Raw genomic sequence first — 21,611 nt, forward strand, 5'->3', positions numbered from 1 at the left:
ATGGCGTGTTTTGATCTTCTGTGATATTTTAAAAGAAACTTAGTTCTACTGCCCTCAAAACTACAGAAACTCAAAATAGGGAAAAATAGAATTTTTTTTTAAAGATTTTTTTAAAATTCGGAACTTCTTCCTTTCTTAAAAAAAAAAAAGTCTTTATTGAATTTATTACAATACTGTTTCTGTTTTATGTTTTGGTTTTTTGACCACATGGCTACTGGATCTTAGCTCTCCAACCAGGGATAGAACCCACACCCTCTCATTGGAAGGCAAAGTCTTAACCACTTAACTACCAGGGAAGTCCCTGGGAAAACAGAGGCTTGCCCCCTGGACACCCTGGCAGGTTTATTTAGGGAATAGAGAAGAACCATTGAAATCAACATTAAATTTATAATATACAAAGGAGGGCTTCTAAAATCTAGAAAAATGTTTTTGTGTCACATAAATTAGATATTTTCCCTCTGATCTTTACTGCTCAGCAAAACTTCTTTTACAACATGTATGTAAATTATTATATACTTCCATCTGGTGAGGCTAAAATAAATTACAGTTGACGTGATTGCCATTATTTAAAAGAATAAATCATTTAGGAGGAAAAAACATCTTATTTCTAGGTTTTCTGAGAAGCTAGGTTTTAGAACCCCCATGAATAGATGGGACCTTCCAGGTGTCTTTAGCCCATGACATGTCTGGGTGGCTAAGTCATAATCTTGCAAACTCAGCCCCAGGGTTGGGTACCTGGGTTCTCATCAGGTCTGTTGTCCTCTCTGGAACTGTGAATAGCACAGAAGGTACAATAGTATAGCCCTGGGGTCTTCCCTCATGGTCCAGTTGCTAAGACTCCACACTCCCAATGCAGAGGGCCAGGGTTCAATCGCTAGTGGGGGAACCAGATTCCACATGTTGCAACTAAGAGTCATGCTATAACCAGAAGATTTTGCATGCCTCAACTAAGACTCAGTGCAGCCAAATTAATCAATCAGTTAAAGAGAATAGTTCTAGGCAGAAGGGCTTCCCTGATAACTGAGTTGGTAAAGAATCCGCCTGCAGTGCAGGAGACCCTGGTTTGATTCCTGGGTCGGGAAGATCTGCTGGAGAAGGGATAGGCTACCCACTCCAGTATTCTGGCCTGGAGAATTTCATGGACTGTATAGTCCATGGGGCTGCAAAGATATGACTGAGCAACTTTCACTCACTAGACAGAAAGCATGAACTCCAGACCTAGCCACCTTCTGCAGTATCATTGTTGATGAACTTTAGTGGATGCTGAGACTGGCATATTTGTTCATATCTAGGAACACGATGAGCAATGCTTGTTTAGCATGTTTCCTTCAAAAGCCCAGTGTTTTTCAAAATCACATTAAACATATTCTTCCCATGTCCTGAAGCATAAAAGTAGAAAAATGAAGTTAATTTCATTACAGGTATATCTCAGAGATTGTCTGTTTGGTTCCAGACCATTGCAATCAATGAGAACCCCGATAAAGCAAGACACACGAATTTTTTGGTTTCCCAGTGCATATAAAATTAGGTTTACTGTCATCCATTAAGTATGAGGTCTAAAAAACAATATACATAACTTGATTATGTTATTTAAAAAAAAATGCTAACCATCATCTGAACTTTCAGGCAGTTATAAAATTTTTGCAATAGTAACATCAAAGATCACTGACCATCATAACAAATAATGACTAAGTTTGAAATGTTGAATTACCAAAATGTGGCACAGAGACATGAAGCTAGCGAATGCTGTTAGAGAAATGGTGCTGACAGGCTTGCTTGACACAACCTTCAATTTGTTAAAAATGCAATATCTGTAAATCACAATACCATGAATTGCAATAAAAAGTATGCCTGTATGCTGTTGTTTAGTTGCTAAATCGTGACCTTTTGCAACCCCGGGGACTGTAGCCCTCTACGTTCCTCTGTCCCTGGGATTTCCCAGGTAACAATACTGGAGTGGGTTGCCTTCTCCAAGGGATCTTCCCAACCAAGGGCTCGAACCCAAATCTCCTGCATTGGCAGGCCAGTTCATTACCACTGAGCCACCAGGGAAGCTCATATCTCAAGATACATAAGCAAATTAGGCCAAAACCATAGAAAACTGGATAGCTAAAGTAGACAGTAATACCTACTTCAACATTTAAAACACTTTTTGCATTTTTGCTCTCAGGAACTTTGTAATTTTCATAACTGTTTAATAAAAGCTTTTTTTTTGTCACAACATATACCTTGTGGGACCTTAGTTTCCTGACCAGGAAGCAAACCCCAGCCCTTGTCAATGACAGCACTGAGTCCTAACCACTGGATGACCAGAGAATTCCCAACAACTCTTTAAATTAATGAAGCATAAAGTAATGAAGTCAAGAGAAGAAAGCACTGTTTTCAATAACCAAAAGTTCAAATCAGATTTTAGAATGGGTGTTTGTCTACCTGCTTTAAGATGGGTCAACATCAGGTCAGAACCAAGTGCCTGCACAGAGTGGATGCTTTGGGTCAGCATCCAGCTGGCTAAAGTAGACATTCCCTTTCTATAGGGTAGAAATGAAAAGATGAAACACTTAACACTAACCATATGCCTGCCTAGAATGGTTCCCCAACAGTGGCTACGAAGTTCCAGAAACTGAGGGTTGAAAGGGATCCAGGCTGAGGGCTGTCTCTTAGCCGGAGACTAGTTTAGGCAGAAAATCTCTTTTGCTTCAATTCTCTTTGTTACTGATTCTCCTGTCCTTTGCACGTCCATTCATCTACCTACAAACAAAACACAGGGAGGGACCCCCCAGGCTGCTGGTTTGGGAAGCAGAGGCCCCCGCGAGTCACCGGAGGCTGCAGAATATCTGCCTGGGACCCCGGGTCTATAATCCCCCAGGTTCCACCCACGGACCCATTTTCTGGGAAGAGTAAGAGCAAAATCAAACAAAAGAGCACTATTCTTGGATCCTTTCTTTTATATTCAACTGCTGGGCTGCTGCAGTTTTAGAGTCTAGTGCTGAATGAGAATGACTTCAGCCAAATCCTGGCTGTTTTAGAATAAATGTAAAATAAATTCAACAGGCCCTGACTCATAAGAATGGAAAATCTAACTGCTCCAGGGAAACGTAAAAGAACCAAGATGGGGTTTATTCAGTGCTGAGTTTTGAGCCCCAAAGATGGCCTTCAAAGCTTGGCTCCATCAGGCTTAAGTCAGTCAGTTACACAGGGAATCTGAACGTTCAAGGCCAACTTCGGAGTTTTTGCCCAAGTTGTCTTCCAGGATTCTAAGTCTGCACCCTCTCTGGGCAATCCCTGGGAAACTTCACTGTGTTGATACATGCGAGTTAATCCTAAAGGAAATCAACTCTGAATACTCACTGGAAGGACTGATGCTGAAGCTGAAGCTCCAATACTTTGCCCACCTGATCCAAAGAGTCGACTCATTGGAAAAGACCCTGATATTGTGAAATATTAAAGGCAGAAGGAGAAGAGGGCCACAGAGGATGAGATGGTTGGATGGCATCACCGATTCAATGGAAATGAACTTGGGCAAACCCGGGAAGATGGTGAGGGACAGGGAGACCTGGCATACTTCAGTCCGTGGGGTCACAAAGAGTCCAACACGACTTGGTGACTAAACAACAATACATATGAGGGGGGATGCATGTGGTGGCTTTGAAACCTGTTCTTTATGTCACACCTGGACTTTCTTCTACTTCCAAAGTGTTTCTGTCCTTGGCTGTGAGCTTGCCCATCAAACAGGGTGCTAAGCAGTCAACTCCTCAAGGATCCCACCCTACCCTGCAAGGGGTAACTCCTGCCACCTTAGAAGCTTCTCTAGCTTTGTGAAGTGGGATTCCCTGTGAAGTGGGGCTCCACTGAACGGTATGGAGCCCCAAGAGACTAACAGGATGTGTATATCTGAGCCTCACAGTCAAGCAAAAGGTAAACCATCACTTTTCTCAAAAGTCTGAGACTTCCCTGGTGGTCCAGTGGTTAAGACTCTGCACTCACAATGTAAGTGGCTTGGGGGTTCCATCCTTCTTTGGGGAACTAGAGCCCACATGCCACAACTAAGAGTCCGCATGCTGCGACTAAACACACATGTGCATGTCTGAACTAAGACCCAGTAGCTGAATAAATGAAAATAAAAAAATAATTTTAAAAAGGTCTTATGTCACTGATAAGCTCTCAGCAGGTGGCAACCAGTCAGGGAGGATGAAGATGGGATGATTTTACACCTGGAGTGGGGGGCTGAAATAAAAGCGCACCCAGGAAGGGCTGGGTGGCCAAGGTCACTTTCTGCCCGCACGGGGCCGGCGGGGAGAGTGTTTCCAACAGCAGCCTGCACTGCAGCACTGAACTTGGTTGGGTCTGTCCGTCCTCTCGCCCCGCAGGGGCTCCCCCGGGTCACAGGCCAATCCCTGTTACTGGATCCCTGATCAGAAAGCCGGGACTCCCTCCAGACCTGCGGGCCACTCAGACCAGCACTTCCAAGAGGTTCAAGTTTGGGACCCGAGTAAAAATACACAAAGCCTATAAATAAGCCGGGGGAATTTCTTCAAGGCCCCAGTGCCACAAGGGGAAGGTGGCACCGCACAAGTGCTCACTCGAACATTTCTCAACGTGTAAAAATAACTTCGATAAAGGCGCGAAGACGCCTGGCTCAGAAGAAAGGAATGGAGCGGCGCCGAGAGCCCACTTCCGGCGCCGCGGCCGCTGGGCCCCTCGGCGCGGGGGCGGGGCGCGCTGACGGCGCGGGGACGAGGGGGGCGGGCGGGGCAGCCCCACCGGGCGGGCCGCGTGACTCACCGCGGCGGCCCGCGCCTTAAAAGGGCAATCGCTTCCGGCGGCCGACTGGAGGAGGGCCCACCTAACTCCCACGGGGGTACATGGCCCCAGTTTGCAGAGGGCCCCACGTGCCACCCCAAGACTGAGCCACCAGGGAAGCTCCACTGCAGGGGGCGCCGATTCAGTCCCTGGTGGGGGAACTAAGATCCCAGATACCTTTCAGTGAACCTACCCTCCCCCCCCCCCCCCAAAAAAAAAATCTCGCCCTCCTTTTCCTTTCTTTCAGCCTCAACTGTGGGCTTCCTTGGTAGTTCAGACCATAAAGAATCTGCCTGCAATATGGGAGACCTGGATTTGATCCCTGGGTTAGGTAAGATCCACTGGAGAAGGGAATGACTACCCACTCCAGTATTCTTGCCTGGAGAATTCCATGGACAGAGGAACCTGGTGGGGTACAGTTCGTGCGGTGGCGAAGAGTCTGACATGACTGAGCAATTAACACACACAGCCTCAGATTTCTCCAAAGCTTAATCTTCACAGGCTAACCCACACTGCCTGACTCTTGGCAAACTATTCGTTTTTAAACAAGAGAGTTTCTATGTTTCTATCATTTCAAACTTAAACATTGCAAGAATACTACAAAAAGGTTCCCCAAACTCTTTGCCCAGCTTTTCCCCTTGGGAACATTTTATCATCTTTGCTTGATCATTCTCTCTCTATGTATCTGTATTTTTTTCTAAACCATTTGCAGGTAAATTGCAGACTGCCTGTCTCCTTATCACTAAGGACAAGGGTTAGCTAAAGAAAAAGACTGTCTTGGGGTTGCCAGTGACCTCTGAGCTGCCCAGTCCAATGGCCTGGCAGAGTTCATTTGCTTGACCCTTCTGTTCCTTGTTCTCTCTGTCTGTCTCTGTCTCTTTCTACTCTGATTCTCCCCTTTCCTTGGCTCCTCTCCTCCCTCCCTTCATATGTGATCTCTCCAGGGTCTTGCCTCTCATCTCACTTTACCACTTCTTCCGGAGGAGGCCAAGGGCTCTCACAGCATTAGCTGTCACCCATCCTCTTCCAGCACTGAATCTTACCTGTCGTTCCTTGTTTAGTCCCTAAGTCTGGTCTGACTCTTTGAGACCCCATGGATGGCAGCACACCAGGCTTCCCTGTCCTTCACTATCTCCTGGTGTTTGCTTAAACTCAAGTTCATTGAGTAGGTAGCGCCATCATCCTCAATCTTTCCCAGCACCAGGGTCTTTTCCAGTGAACTGGCTCTTCACATCAGATGGCCAAAGTATTGGAGCTTTAGCTTCAGCATCAGTCCTTTCAGTGAATATTCAGGATTGATTTCCTTTAGGATTGACTGGTTTGATTTCGTTGCTGTCCAAGGGACTCTGAAGAGTCTTCTCCAGCACCACAGTTCAAAAGCATCAATTCTTCAGCGCTCAGCCTTCTTTATGATCCATCTCTCACATCCGTACGTGACTCCTGGAAAAACCACAGCTTTGACTTTCTTAGCCTGGGCCCCCTTCTAGACTTCTACTTGAATGTCCACTGATTCCTTGAAATTCCCTGAAGCAGTGCCTGATTCCTTGAAATCCTTCCACTCCTTGTAAACTGGACATGACAAGGAACTGGGTCATGGTCACTGCACCCTTACCCCCATGTCCCTCTCTGCAGGGTTCTCCAAGGTGAACCTCCCTCCCTTTGAAGTCTGCCCCGTCCAGGCTCTTGCCTAGTTCTTGGTCACATGCCCTGGAAACCTCATTCTGACTTTCATCTACATCCTTCATTCTCCATCTTCATTTACCCACTGACTAGACTTCCCACCTGGAGCCCTTTGTCATCATCTCTGCACCGCTATGATAGCTGCCTTCGATGTTATCCAAGGTCTCTCTTGATTGCAATCACTGACCTCAAGCTTCTCCCACTGGGTTCCAAAGAGCAGACCCTTGAGTTCCTGAAAAGGTATTCAAATGTTGTGTGTCAGGGAGAAGCATTTTCTCAGAAAAGGCTTGTTTGTTTCATCACGTTTTAAAAAGAATTTGTGGCCTCTCCTCTAAAAGAAAAGAACCAAAGGGTTTTGTGTTAAGATTCAAAGTCTTGATGAATCCAAAACCCCATCAGCCACTTACTGCAGCTCAGTCCAGCTTTCCCAAACTTGCTGGTCACAAGAGTGCCCGGAGGCACCAGGTAAAAATCCAGGCTCATTGACTCCTGCCCTGTGGATTCTGATTCAAAAGGTCTGAGTCGTGGAGTCAGGATGGGGGTGGAGGGAGCCCAGGAATCTGTATTTAACAAGCAGACAAGTCTAATAGGGAAACACTAGGCTAGAAGCAGCCAAGGGCTTTCTCACCTCCAGACTTCTGCGTTCATTGTGGGTCCCTCTTTCTGAAATTGGTGGAAATTTTATTGATAAATTTCATGTTAATCGTTCAATGTGCAGTTCAGCATTGGTGCCTCTGTTGAGATCTTCCCCACCATTTTTTTTTTTAAGGTATTTATTTATTTGGCTGTTCCCGATCTTAGTTGCTACATGATCTATAGTTGCAGCATGTGGGATCTAGTTACCTGACCAGGGATTGAACCTGCATTGGGAACTCAGAGTCTTAGCCACTGAACTGCCAGGGGAGTCCCTACCTACATTATCTTTTAATGTTCACAATCCTTTACCCACACTGAGACAGCTGGGAAAGACCTCTTTAGACCCATTCTACTGAGTTGGCAAAGAATCTGCCTGCAATGTGGGAGACCTGGGTTCGACCCCTGGGTTGGGAAGATCCCCTGGAGAAGGGAAAGGCTACCCACTCCAGTATTCTGGCCTGGAGAATTCAATGGATGGTATAGTCCATGGGGTGCAAAGAGCTGGACACGACTGAGTAACTTTCACTTTCACTTTCTTCTAAGTTGGAGCACCGGCTTGGATTATTTTTTTAAATTAATTTTTAATTAATACTCCCTCACTTAGCATGTGCTTAATAAATGTTACACTAAGTGGTGATTCAGAGTGTGGTTATTAAATAGAAAGTGAAAGAAAGTGAAAGTCGCTCAGTCATGTCCGACTCTTTGGGACTCAATTCTCCAGGCCAGAATACTGGAGTGGGTAGCCTTTCCCTTCTCCAGGAAATCTTCCCAACCCAGGGATCAAGCCCAGGTCTCCCACATTGCAGGCAGATTCTTTACCAGCTGAGCCACAAGGGAAGCCCTGGTTATTAAATAAGCTCTTGAAAACTCTGTGCTAAATTGCTTCAGTTGTGTCCAACTCTTTGCGACCCCATGGACTGTAGCCCGCCAGGCTACTCTGTCCATGGGGTTTTCCAGGCAAGAATACTGGAGTGGGTTGCCATGCCCTTATCCAGAGGATCTTCCCAACCCAGGGATTGAATCTGTGTCTCTTACGTCTCCTGCATTGGCAAGAAGGTTCTTTATCACTAGTGCCATGGAAAATTATGTAATGTGCCATCTCATTGGCTATTCTTATCTGCCTTTGTGCCCTGAATGAGAATTAGCTCTCGGTCCATGCAAGAGGTCCGGCAGAGTCTGGACGCCCACCTTAGGGATGCTGTCCAAGACCCTCCCAAGCCTAACATGCTGGATTTCTCCTCCTCTTCAACTGGGACGTTTTCATTGGTGATCATTCAGGGAGTTTTATTCTCCCACTCAGCAGGCCTGTGCTGAGTGCCTCCTGGTCCCAGTCCTTTCTGGGTACTAAGGAGACTGGGAGGAAAACACACCTCAACAAGAAAATAAACAACACTAAGTCAGAGATAGGGCTTCCCTGGTGACTCAGCGGTAAAGAATCCACCTGGAATGCAGGAGATGTGGGTTTGATCCCTGGGTCAGGAAGATCCCCTGGAGGAGGAAATGGCTACCCACTCCAGTATTCTTGCCTAGAATACCCCATGGACAGAGGAACCTAGCGGGCGACAGTCCATGGAGTCTCAAAGAGTCTGGCACGACGGAGTGACTAAACAACAACAAAGTCAGAGATAAGAGCTGGGGAGAAAATAAGACAAAATGAGAACTGTGTGCATGAGAGTGGGGAAGATCTCTCCAGGAAGAAGACAATTACATGGAGATCTGGAGACCCTGTTTTGATTCCTGGATTGGGAAGATCCGATGGAGAAGGGATAGGCTACCCACTCCAGTGTTCTTGGGGTTCCCTTGTGGCTCAGCAGGTAAAGAATCTGCCTGCAATGAGGGAGACCTGGGTTTGATCCCTGGGTTGGGAAGATTCCCCTAGAAAAGGGAAAAGTTACCCATTTCAGTATTCTGGCCTAGAGTTGCAGCTTTCACTTTTCTTTCACTTGGATAATAAAGGGGGTGGTCGTGTGAGGCTTTCCCAGCAGAGAGAACAACCTCCGGGTTCAAGTAGCTGAGGTCCCCCAAAGCAGCCGGAGTGGCCAGAGCAGAGTGGATGAGGAGAGAGACAGGAGAACCAGGTCAGGACCAGGTGGCACAGGAAGGCACAGATGGGGAGGTTGGAACTGTAAGCCATGCCCAGCTATGAACAGGCCTGTGATGTAATTCTATTTAGTTTATTAGACAATTATCCCCACTGCTGTGTGGAACGTGAATTTTGTAGAGCTGGAGTGAAGGCAGGTCACACAGGGGGAAGGTGTTTGAGTGGTCCACCAAAGAGCTGGTCTACCTTTGGCCACGGTAACAGCATTGGAGACAAGAAGTGACAGATCTGCTTCGTAAGCTAGCCCACGGGTGTGTGTGCTAAGTCGTTCAGTCGTGTCCAACTCTGTGAAAACCTATGGACTGTAGCCCATCAGGCTCCTCTGTCCATTGGATTCTCCAGGCAAGAATACTGGAGTGGGTTGTCATTTCCTCCTCCAGGGGATCTTCCAGACCCAAGGATCCAACTTGCATCTCTTATGTCTGCTACATTGGCAGGCAAATCCTTTATCACTAGTGTCACCTGAGAGCCTGTGGGCAGAGTCAGTAGCTGTGCAAAGGCCCTGGGGCAGGGACCTTCACTGAGCAAGAGAGTAAGGAAGGTAGGGAGGGCCAAGTGTAGGTGGGTTTGTTTGTCTCAGAAGAGAGAGGTGTTCTTTGCTGATGTTTGGGTCATCTGTGAGGATGATAAAGCAGGTCAGAGGCTTGCGGGCATTTGATAAAGATATTTATAATTGAACTATAGTTGGTTTACAACACTGTGTTAGTTTCAGGTGTTCAGCAAAGTAATTTAGATCTGTCTGTCTCTCTGTTGTTGTTCAGTGGATAAGTTGTGTCCAACTCTGTGACCCCATGAACTGCAGCACACCAGGCTCATCTGTCCCCCACTATCTCCCAGAGTTTGTTCAAATTCATGCCCATTGAGTCCATAATACTGTCTAACCATCTCATCCTCTGCTCCCCCTTCTCTTCCTGCCCTCACTCTTCCCCAGCATCAAGCCTTTTCCAATGAGTTGGTTCTTCACATCAGTTGACCAAAGTATTGGAGCTTCAGCTTTAGCATCAGACCTTCAAATGAAGAGCTGTCTATCTAGCTATCCTACACTATCTATCTATATTCTTTTCCAGATTCTTTTCCATTACAGGTTATTATAAGATACTGACTATAGTTCCCTGTGCTTTACAGCAGGTCCTGTTGTTTATCTATTTTATATATAGTGGTGTATGTCTGTTAATCCTAGACTTCCAATTTGTCCCCGCTCCCTTTCCCCCTTAGGAACCATAATTTTGTTTTCGACCTCTGTGAGTCTGTTACTGTGAGAAAGGCATTTTAAAACACTATTTCACAGAGTATTCCTGATCTGAGGAAAAGTTATGTCACTAAAAATGTGTATCTGATCTAGAGATGGTAAGTTCTATTTGATGATTTATATGGATGAACCAGGTTCTGAAATCTCTCCACTACCCCCAAAACAATCATTTAAATCTGCCCAGCAGGTATAAGCACTCATGGTCCTGGCCTCCTTGCTCAGGATATTCCTGGATAATTCTATGGAGGGCGAGGAAGAATGGCTCAGTCATTCATTCAGTTGTCGTTTTATCATGATGTCAATCCCAAGCAGTTTAAAGTTTGCCCAAAATGGTTACAGTCAATTCAGAAGAGATTTTCCATATCTCCCCATCTAGGGACCTCACCCATGGCATTCTTCTTTTTCAAAAAGAGAAAATGACCCACTAGGCTAGCAAGAGTCAACTACTCTCTGAATACAGATGACTCTCCCCATTTTTAAAAAACTATTAACTTGGAGCACCTTGAAGAAAGTAAGCCCAACCTCCTTTTCATCCTTGCCCCAATTTTTAAGAGCTCACTGGGGAGAAATCATCACATTGCAAAGCTTTTGAAATGCCTGCCAATTAGAGACAAGATTCTGTGACCTCAGGGGCTTCCCTGATAGCTCAGTTGGTAAAGAATCTGCCTGCAACATGGGAGACCTGGGTTCAATCCCTAGGTTAGGAAGATCCCCTGGAGAAGGGAACAGCTACCCACTCCAGTATTCTGACCCGGAGAATTGCATGGATGGCATGGTCCATGGGGTCCATGCTCGGACACAACTGAGCAACTTTCACTTTCTATAACCTGAAGCCGTATGAGTGTAAAAGCAAAATAAAAAACTAGAGGGAGGAAGGTGCTTATATATACCATGCTTTAAAATGAAAATAATTTCTTTCTTGATAAAAAGGTAACTTGGACCTGACATAAACGGGAGAAAAAATTTCTGGCAGTCAGGGCACAGAAATTAAAATTGACTTTCCCTACAAACTCTAAAAATGTTTATATTGGAGAAGAATGCCAGTGGGGTGCATTAGTACTCAATATCAGAGGGGTGGATTTATCCCAAGGAAATAATTTGAATGAAAAAAACTGAATTGTTTGCACACAGATGCTTATTGCTTCATTATTTGCAATATTTTAAAGTTAGATTTATTCTTGACAGAATGGGAGTAGGGTGTCAGGTGTGAGTCAAATGGTCCAATGGCATTTAGAATTGATGAAGGTGTGGAGGATGGATTAAAGTGTAGGTGAATCAGTATACACAAGAGATGAGGAAGGTTTGACTAAGGCTGTCCCCTCAAGGTTAGAGAGGAGAGCTTAGTCAAAGAGATATTTAAGGATCATTTACATGTGTATAGTGAGAGGGGAGGGAGGAATCTAGGATGACGCTCTGTTTGGGTGGATGGTGGTGTAGCCTGAAAGATGGAGAGTGTAGGTGAATGAGTCTGGTTTCTGTCTTTCTGCCTGTCTGACTGTTTGGGGGCTGGAATGAAGGGGTGGAGGGTGTAGGCAGTTCTAATGCCAAGTTTGAACCATCCACAGAATAACCAGGTAATGCCCTAGTGTTCAGTCACTCAGTTGTGTCCTACTCCTTGCGGTCTCATGGACTGTAGCACACCAGTCTCGTCTATCCGTGGAATTTTCTGGGCAAGAATACCGGCATGGGTTGTCATTTCCTACTTCAAGGGATCTTCCTGACTCAGGGACTGAACCTGCCTCTCTCGGGTCTCCTGCATTGGCAAGTGGGTTCTTTCTCACTAGTGCCACCTGGGAAGCTCCGTAACCAGGTAATGGAAGCTGAAAGGACTCAGTGGAGAATGGAGGTCTGAGCTGAGAGAGGAAAGTGACTGGAGATAAGTAACAATAAATAAACATTTTCTGTAAGTTGGGTGAGGTCATGTGTGTCTCCCTTCTTACCTCATTTTTTAAAAACATTTTATTTGTATTGGGGTATAACTGATTAACAATATTATGGTAGTTTCAGGTGAACAACGGATGGACTCAGTCATACATGTACGTGTATCCATTCCCCCCGCAAACTCTCCTTTTATCTAGGCTGAGCAGAGTTCCCTGTGCTGTACATAGGTCCTTGTTGGTTATCCATTTTAAATATAGCAGTGCATATGTGTCCATCCCAAACTCCCTAACTACCCTTCCCCCATCCTTCTCCCAGCATCCACAAATCTGTTCTCTGAGTCTGTGAGTCTCTTTCTGTTTTGTAAGTTCAGTTGTATCATTTCTTTTTGGATTCTATACATACCTCCTTTCTTCATCTTGGTCTTCATCCCCTTGAATCTTTCAGAGGCAGCTGATGCTATCAACTACCTTCTGGAAAGTCTTTCCTCCATCAGCCCTTGAACTCACATACCCTTCATCTTTTCTTTCTACTTCAGTTTTTTTCCTTTCTCTTTTAAATTTTATTTAAAATTAAATATTTCTCCCCAAGTAATCCATTTTTGCTGTCGGGAAAAAAAACTAGAAAATACAGATGGTGGCTTAGTCAGTAAAGATTGCCTGCAATGCAAGAGACCGCCTGGAATGAAGGGGATGACAGTCCCTGGGTTGAGAAGATCCCCTGGAGAAGGAAATGGCAACCCACTTCAGTATTCTTGCCTGGTGAATCCCATGGACAGAGGAGCCTAGTAGGCTACAGTCCATGGTGTCACAAGTGTCGGACATGACTTAGTGACTACACCACCACCCACCATGGAAAGAAAAATTAACTCAATATTCTGTAATAACATATGGGAAAAGAATCTGAAAAAGAATAGATATGTGTATTTGTATAACTGAATCATTTGGTGTACATCTGAAACACACAAACTTGTAGATCAATTATGCTCCAATATAAGAGAAAAAAAAATGCTTTAAAAAGAATAATTAAAGCCACAAAGCATTTTGACATACACCCTTACAACTCTTACTGAATTTCCTCCCCGTTACATACATTCAGTGCAGCCTCTTCTGATGAACATTTACCACAATTAGAACTAAATATTTGCATGCTATTTTTCTAAAAAGCTGAATTGTTTAATGAATGTATTCATATGAATGAATTCTTTAAACAAAATAAGACCAACTGGTAGATAGTGTTTTGCAGTGTATTTTCCTCATATGTTAATATATCATATAAATTTTTTTTTGGCCATACTGCATGGCATGCAGGACCTTAGTTTGCCAACCAGGGATCGAACCTGGGCCCCGAACAGTGAAAGTGTGGGTTCCTACCCACTGCACCTCCAGGGAAGTGCCGTCATTGTGAATAATCCTTACACACCCATTTCAATCAATGTAATCATTTTTAATGCTACCTGGTGTTGAATTCAACTGTATGACTGAGCCAAAATTTATCTCAACCTTTTATTACTAGACATTGATGGTATTTTCAAGTTGCCTCTAATCTGCTGCGTTGTACATGCATCTCTAGGTAGATGCTCTTCGGGTCTCCTTTGATTTTTTTCTAAAAATAGAACTATTGTGTCGAAGAATAAGCCAGGTTTTCAGTTTTGATGGAGGTTGGAAAATTGTCTTCCAAAAAGTCTATCCAACTGCACATCCACCATTTTGCTTTTATAAAACTCCTTTTGTCTCTGTTATAAAAATAGTGCTTATGAACTAGAGACAGGAGGCAGATAAGCAGCTAGAGGAGTTGTGGGTAGCCTGCCACTCCGGTGCTGCTTGATAACCCCTGTTGGGTAACTTTGTCCCACAATTGTCTATGTGAATGCCCTCGGGAGTCAGACTGTGGCTCAAGTGCCAGGTTTACCGTTACTGACAGTATGGCTTCAGGCGATGACTTAAGTCTCCAAGCTTCTGTTTTCTCACCTGTAACTCAAGATGGCAATAGCAGAAGGGCTGGTTGTCAGAATGCACAGCAGGCGCTTGTGGCTCAGCGGTAAAGCATCTATCTGCCAGTGCAGGAGACAAGCGTTTGCCCTGGGTCAGGAAGATCCCCTTGAGAAGGAAATGGCAACTCATTCCAGTACTCTTGCCTGGAGAATTTCATGGACAGAAGAGTCTGGCGGGCTACAGTCCACAGGGTCGCAAAGAGTTGGATGCAACTGAGTGACTAAACAGTAACAGTAGTAACAGTAGCAACAAATGGCAGCATGGAGCTCAGCCCCTGGCTGAAGCCGTGCTCCTCCATTTCTGCTTTCATGTTGCTTTCCTGCCCCTGAGATATAAACAATCTTCCCTTGTATCAAGTGGATACTTCTGGTCTCACCTTTTACACCCCAGTGCTCTAGGTCTGATCCCAGACTGTGAATACCACCTGTGGTATTTTGCTGGTGTTTTCTTTTGGTCCCAATCAGATGAGTTATGAGTTCCTCCTCTTTATCATGCCTGCCCCCATCTTACCCACCGTCATCTTTCCTCAGAGGCACCCAGGCAGAAACCATCAGAACACCTCCCCACCCCTCCCACAACTGGGTGCCAAACAGTTCTGTTATTCCATGATACGGGGTGGGGTTGGAGTCAGACTGACCTCGATTGAAATGCTGGCCTTGCTGCTGACACATGATGTGTCTGGAAGCAGTTCCCTCCCTTTTCTGAGTCTCAATTTCTTCATCTGTAAGACTGGCTGATAGAACTGTCACTTAGGACCGAGGTTCTGATGGTGAAAGGAGACAAGAAGTGCTTAGTATCTCTAAGGGATGAGCTCCAATGCGCTCTGTCACCATGATTACTGTTTCTCACCTTCTCTGGCCTTTGCTATCGCTTAAGCGCAGTCCCAGCCCACCTGTGGCACAGACATGGCCTCCCACCTTCAGCCTTTCCCAGGCCTAATTTCTGGAGCTTTTCATCTACTCAAGACTCTCGATGGCTTGTGACCATCTACAAACTAAAACCTGAATTGTCCTTGCATGGATCCCTGGCCTGTGCCTATTTCCAGCCTGGTCACTCTGTCACCTGTGCTTACCCACCTTGGCTGCCACCTCCCCATCTCTGTGTCCACTTCCTGTCCATCTCCACTGCACAGTTCCCACCTTCTCTGTGGTGGTCCCGTCACCCAAATGGACACCAGTACCCCATCTCAGCATCTCCCAGCCAGGTTCAAACATCCTTTCTGCATCTGGTCCTCCCAGCCCTCCCCCAGGACATTCAGTGCCCCCTCCCCTGAGCCCCGGACTTGCCCTCCCCCGACCCCACTGCCCTCGATTGCATGCCATGGAAGGTCCGTTCTTCACCATGACTCTGCGCCCTCGTGGGAACAGATTCACTTTCTGTCACCTCTGTATCCACCACCCCCACCCCATCTCCCGTCCACAAACCCCCAGTGTTTGCCTGTTAACCACATTGTTAATAAATAACATTCTCCCAGGATTTCAGTGTTCAAAAGTTTACCCACAGGCCAAAGTTTCGCAGAGATCATTTACCTTTCTGAGACTTACTCTGAGATGACAAGTGCGTAGAATTTTTTTAAAACTGAGATACCCCCACCTGAACTGATACGGGTGAACTAGGCACCATGTATTTGTGTGTCGCGACACACAGGTGCCTTGACTGTTTTCATGATGGTGAGGTGAGCGCAGAACGTACGTCACGTATGTCTTTCATGACACTTGCCCTCTTCCTCTAGGGCAGGATAACCGGGCTGCGCTATAAAGAGAGGGTGGGGCTTGGACGTGGACTCAGGTCCTTCTTTCCTAAAGGCATGTAAGTTTCAAGTAAATCTGTCCGGTCCTGTTGGGAAAGATGATGCAACGTGACGAGAAAGGAAGTGGGGAGTTGCCTTCCTACTACGAGCTAAGGAATGTCACGTCGCTGAGTACTCTCACATTCCCAGAAACATGTCGTGGTTGAGAAGGAGGCGGATGACTCACAGTTCCCTGGGCTGCTGAGCCTGAGCAGGGCTAACGAGGACAGGGTGGCGGAGAGCGCTTGCTGCCAAGACGGCGGGTCCCCCAAGTCTGGGGGCTGCCCTGGCACTGGGCGTGCAGAGACCAACCACATAAACACAATCTTGTTTTCTCAAAGCTGGAGTGAGAGGTTCACGGGGCCCTTGTGTCTATGATCAGATGTGCCAGCCTGAACTATGTGAATTCAGCTGTGGTTCTGATTATTCCTTTTGCGGAAACAGGGGTGAGGGAAGGTGGGGGCTCTGTTCTTAGAACAGGCTCCTGTGACAAAGTTCTTCTCTGATTTTCAGAGACCCTGGGGCTTTATGCTAACTTGGCTATTCCTTCCTGGACTTCATTCTTCCTCCCTCATTCTCCAAATTAAGCCTTTTTCTAATAGAAAGACCTGAAACATTATTCCAAGGGCAAGAATTTGGCGACTCTCCCTGAATGCACAACACATGCTTTGCAGGGTTTTTTTTTTTTTTTTTTTAAATGTTCCACAGTAGAGCCACCTGTTCACTCCACCCACCTCTGGGCGCCTGGCCACAGGGCTCATGAGCAGCGAGATGGGACCAGTCACCAGCCTGCCTCGCTGGGCAGAGGTTGTCAGTGGCTTTCTCTAGCCCCCAGCACCCCTGCTCTACCCTTAGGCAGGATCCCCTTTGCAGCCTATGGGTAGTCACTGTTTCAAGGCCAATAGCCCAAAGCCATGTTGAGCAGTGGACACCCCTCAGGAGTTATTTACAAACTCATAGTAACTCATCTGGAAGAAAGAAAACTCAGATTCCCCAAGGTCGCCAGTAAGACACTCACACCCACCAGATGCAGGTGGGGTGGGTGCAACACAGGCTCTGAAGGGTCCCTGAGATGCTCACCAAGCAAACATCCGTTTGTCATGAGAAGTTGAGAAGGCAGCAGGTGGGCACTGTAGTTCTCTACCTCCCGCAGGTGGCCGGCCTATTGCAGCATCTCCTAAACTTATCATCCTTGAAACTGGCTCTGCTCTGTGACCCAAGGCCTTGTGCCCATGTGGCAACTAAGCTGATAAAGAGATAGCCCTGCCTGCATTACCCGTCTTCACAGTGGGGGCCTAGAGCCCCCAGCGTGAATACCGAGCAGTGGAGTGGAGCCAGAGACTAAGGGTCTGGAGCTGACCAGGACTGGCTCCTGGCTCCCCATTTTCTTTATTTCTTTCTTCTTTTCTAGTTGGAATATAACTGCTTTAAGATGTTGTGTTAGTTTCAGCTGTAGAGCAAAGTGAATCAACCACACGTATACGGATGTATCCCCTCTTCCTTGGATTTCCTTCCCTTTAGGTCACCACAGAGCATTGAGTAAAGTTCCCCATACTATACAGTATCTTCTCAGTTGCTGTTGTTATTTAGTTGCTAAGTTATGTCTGACTTTTTTGTGACCCCATGGACTATAGCTTGCCAGGCCTCTCTGTCCATGGCATTTTGCAGGCAAGGATACTGGAGTGGGTTGCCATTTTCTTCTCCAGGGGATCTTCCTGACCCAGGGATCAAACGCAAGTCTCCTGCTTGTAGTTATCTATTTTTTACCTAGTAGTGTATATATTGTTGTTTAGTCACTCAGTTGTGTCCGACTCTTTGTGACCCCATGGACTGTAGCCCTCCAGGTTCCTCTGTTCATGGGATTTTCCAGGCAAGAATACTGGAGCAGGTTTCCATTTCCTCCTCCAGGGGATCTTCCTGACCCAGAGATAGAACTCTCATCGCTTGCATTGCAGGCAGATTCTTCACCTCTGAGCCTTCAGGGAAGCAGTGTATATATGCCAATCCCAATATCCCAACCAGCTTCCCATTCTCTGAGCTCACTTCTTAACCTCTCTGGGAATCACTGATCCTCTCTCTCTGTACCTGAAAACCAGGAATAATAACAGGGTTGTGATCAAGGCAAACTATTTTTGTAAAGTACCTACAACAGTGCCTGGACTCCATGATGTTTAATGAACAAATAAATGCAAGATTCTTTCCCAGGGAACATTTTGTGGCAGGTGGGGACTTCAGGAGTGGAGTTCCCCATTCTAGGGTCTGAGTCTTTCTCAGTGGGGTCTTTCAGGGTTAAATCCCATGGCTCTATCAAATGAGTGTTAACACTGACTTAGCCCAGCAAAGAGCAGGGAGGTTAGGGTCCAGCAAGACTGAGGAGGGAAGGTCTGTGCTGTCAGAAGAGGCCATCTTAAATAGCAAAACTCGGGCTTCCCTGGGGGCTTATGGTAAAGAATCCACCTGCAATGTGGGAGATCCAGGTTCAATCCCTGGGTCGAATGGCAAAACCTGTGTTTGCCCAATGAAGGATTCAGATGAATGGGATGGGGCCCTTGGCAGTCCCGTTTCTACACCTCTCAGAAGAGTCCTCCTTCAAAGGGTGATATCAACTTTGATAAGCTGTATTATTCACCTGCTAACCTGATAATTCTTTCAGCCACCACCTGAGACAGAAAAAGTTTGTTAGTTGCTAAGTCTTGTCCGACTCTGCGACGCTATGGACTGTAGTCCCCCAGGCTCCTCTGTCCATGGGATTCTCCAGGCAAAAATACTGGAGTGGGTAGCCACTCCCTTCTCCAGGGGATCTTCCTGACCCAGGGATGGAACCCAGGTTTCCCAAATTGAGGGTGGATTCTTTACCATCTGAGCCACCAAGGAAGCTGAGACAGAGTCCAGCCCGAAATCTTCCATCACCAAGTCATGCTGCTCTGAGCTGGAGCCCTATCCCCTACCCTCCCAGGAAAGGCTGTAGATAAAGGCCGCAGATAAGAAAGACTCAAGCTTGTATCCCTGCAGGGCCTGGGCCTCTGTCAGCCCAGGGCCATGGCAGAGGTCCCAGCCTACTCACCTCTGGCCTGAATATGTGAGGATCAGACACACTGGCTCCGATGCTCAGAGGAGACCATGCGCACAGGGTTTCATGCTCTGTGACTGTGGTCTTGAACTTACTAATTTTATCCCTGATCTTGTGGTTTGTGAATGAAGTTCAGTGGGATGATGAAGCGCGTGTCAGGGGCTTGGAGTCACACACATGATCTTCCAGTCCACTTCCTGTGGGTCCTTGGCTGCCTACTGCCTGGTTCCCTAGTGCCCTGGGGGACCCAGACCCCCTTCTCTGCCCCTGTCCAGTGACAACTGATACCCTCTACCACCAGTGGGGCCTGGTCCCAGGTGGGAGGAGAGTCAGGGTTGGGGACACACACCCCCCTCTCAAAGTCAAAGGGTTCCCAGGCCCCTAGTAGGGGATGGTCTGTACTCCCAGAGACATCTATGCCACCCCTACCCCCCCATCTGAAGAAGTACCCTCATTAAACAGCAAATGGAAAACACCATGGCAGGTGGAGACAGAGACCATGGAAGAAAGGACAAAGTTTTCCTCCTGCCTTTTTTTTTTTTTTTTAATCTTTATTGGATTTGTTACAACATTGCTTCTGGTTTTAAGTTTTTTAGCCATGAGGCATGTGGGATTTTAGCTCTCCAATCAGGGTTTGAACCCGCATCCCCCGCATTGGAAGGCAAAGTCTTTACCTCTGGACCGCCAGGGAAATCCCTTTTCTGCTCTTTGAACAAGAAGTCCTGCATTGTTACTTTGCCCTGGGGCCTCATAAATCCCTAACTCCCTACAACGGGTGTCATTTCACCTTGGCTAAAGAGCCTGGCCTGGCCGATGCTTTCAGGTTTGTGTACTTTAGAGTTGTCTGTGTTTTGTGTGCTCCTCCTCATCCAGCGCACGTGGGCTGCTGGAGTGAACTGGTTTACCACGCTCACTTGCCGGGGTCCTTGTAGTCCTGTGGGCTTGGCCACCACAGCCAGAGGCCCAGGGTCACCTGATCCAAGCCTGACTTTCTCACCTGTGAAAGGAGATTAGGCAATGTGATCTTCAAGATCTTTTCTAGCTCTAAAAGCATCTTATGATTCTAAGCACATGACAAAGCCCATTTTATGATCTGAAAACCCAGATTGGGAGATACAAGATCCCATGGCTTCCTGGCAACAAACAGCTTTTATGATTATTGGTAGTGGAAAACAGCAGAAAAGGATCTAGACTTACTGCATGAGAATGCACAGCATCTCAGATCCTGGGCTTGGTGTACAATAAAAGGAGAGGTTAGTGAACATCCCTTCTGCTGTTGGACAGAGTTGAATAAGGAAGGCCATGGATAGAATGACCAAACCCTCTCTGTGACAATGTGCTGTGATTTTTACTCTGTGAAACTTTTGTGTTATTGACAGGAGGAGACCCACATACGTAGAAAACAAACTTACAGTTACAGAGAGGGGGGAGAGGGAGGGATAAATTGGGAGCTTGGGATTAGCAGATACACACTACTATATATAAAATAGGTGCCCAGTAAGGACCTACTATACAGCACAGGGAATGATACTCGATATCTTATAATAACCTATAGGGAAAAAGAATCTGAAAAAGAATATATATAAGCTGCCGTGTGGCACAGGAGCCTAGTCTGGCACTCTGTGGTGACCTGGAGGGGTGGGATGGGGGGAGAGGTGTGTGTATAATTATTGCTGACTTGCATTCTTGTATGGCAGAAACCAACACAGCATTATAAAAAAATTTTTTTAATTTAAATAATACATATAATGGAATCACTTTGCTGTGTACCTGAAACTAATACAGCATTGTAAATCAACTATAGTTCAATAAAAAAGAAAAAAGTTAAAAAAAATTTTATTATTGGGAAATGGATTAAAAGCATGAGGCTTAATTTAGCATCATAGTGTAAATTAGCATCATGTCCTAAATTAACCTAAATCATATCCTGGGATCATGAGGATCGCATGTGACTGATAGTGAGCCGTGTGAGTTCTGTGAGCTTGGGAGCCTTCCTGGTTGTCATTCTCCAAGAGATCATGGAATATGCTTAGAAAAGATATAAGAAAGTTCCAGAGTGGTGACTGAAATCTCCCCTTCTAGACCATTACATAAATCCAAAGTAGCTGAGAAAATACCGACCCTACTCCATGTCCTTGACACTGTCAAATTTCCCAGTGAGGAGATCTTCAGGACACTGTTACCTTACTGATTTCAGACAGTGGATTTCCCGGGTGCCTTGGTCCATCCAAACCCACGTGGAGAACATGACCCACATCTAACAGCCAAGTCCTTTTTTTCCTATCCACATCTGTGATGGAGATTTTTCCTTCCATAAGAGACTCAAATGTGAAATTCCCTAAAATTGTTTTTGCTTTTTCCCCCACTGGGGCACAGTTTCTAAGACAGAGTATTATCACCTCATTAAATGTGTC

This window comes from Dama dama, chromosome 14, assembly GCF_033118175.1.
Source record: "Dama dama isolate Ldn47 chromosome 14, ASM3311817v1, whole genome shotgun sequence".
Classification (NCBI taxonomy): Eukaryota; Metazoa; Chordata; class Mammalia; order Artiodactyla; family Cervidae; genus Dama; species Dama dama.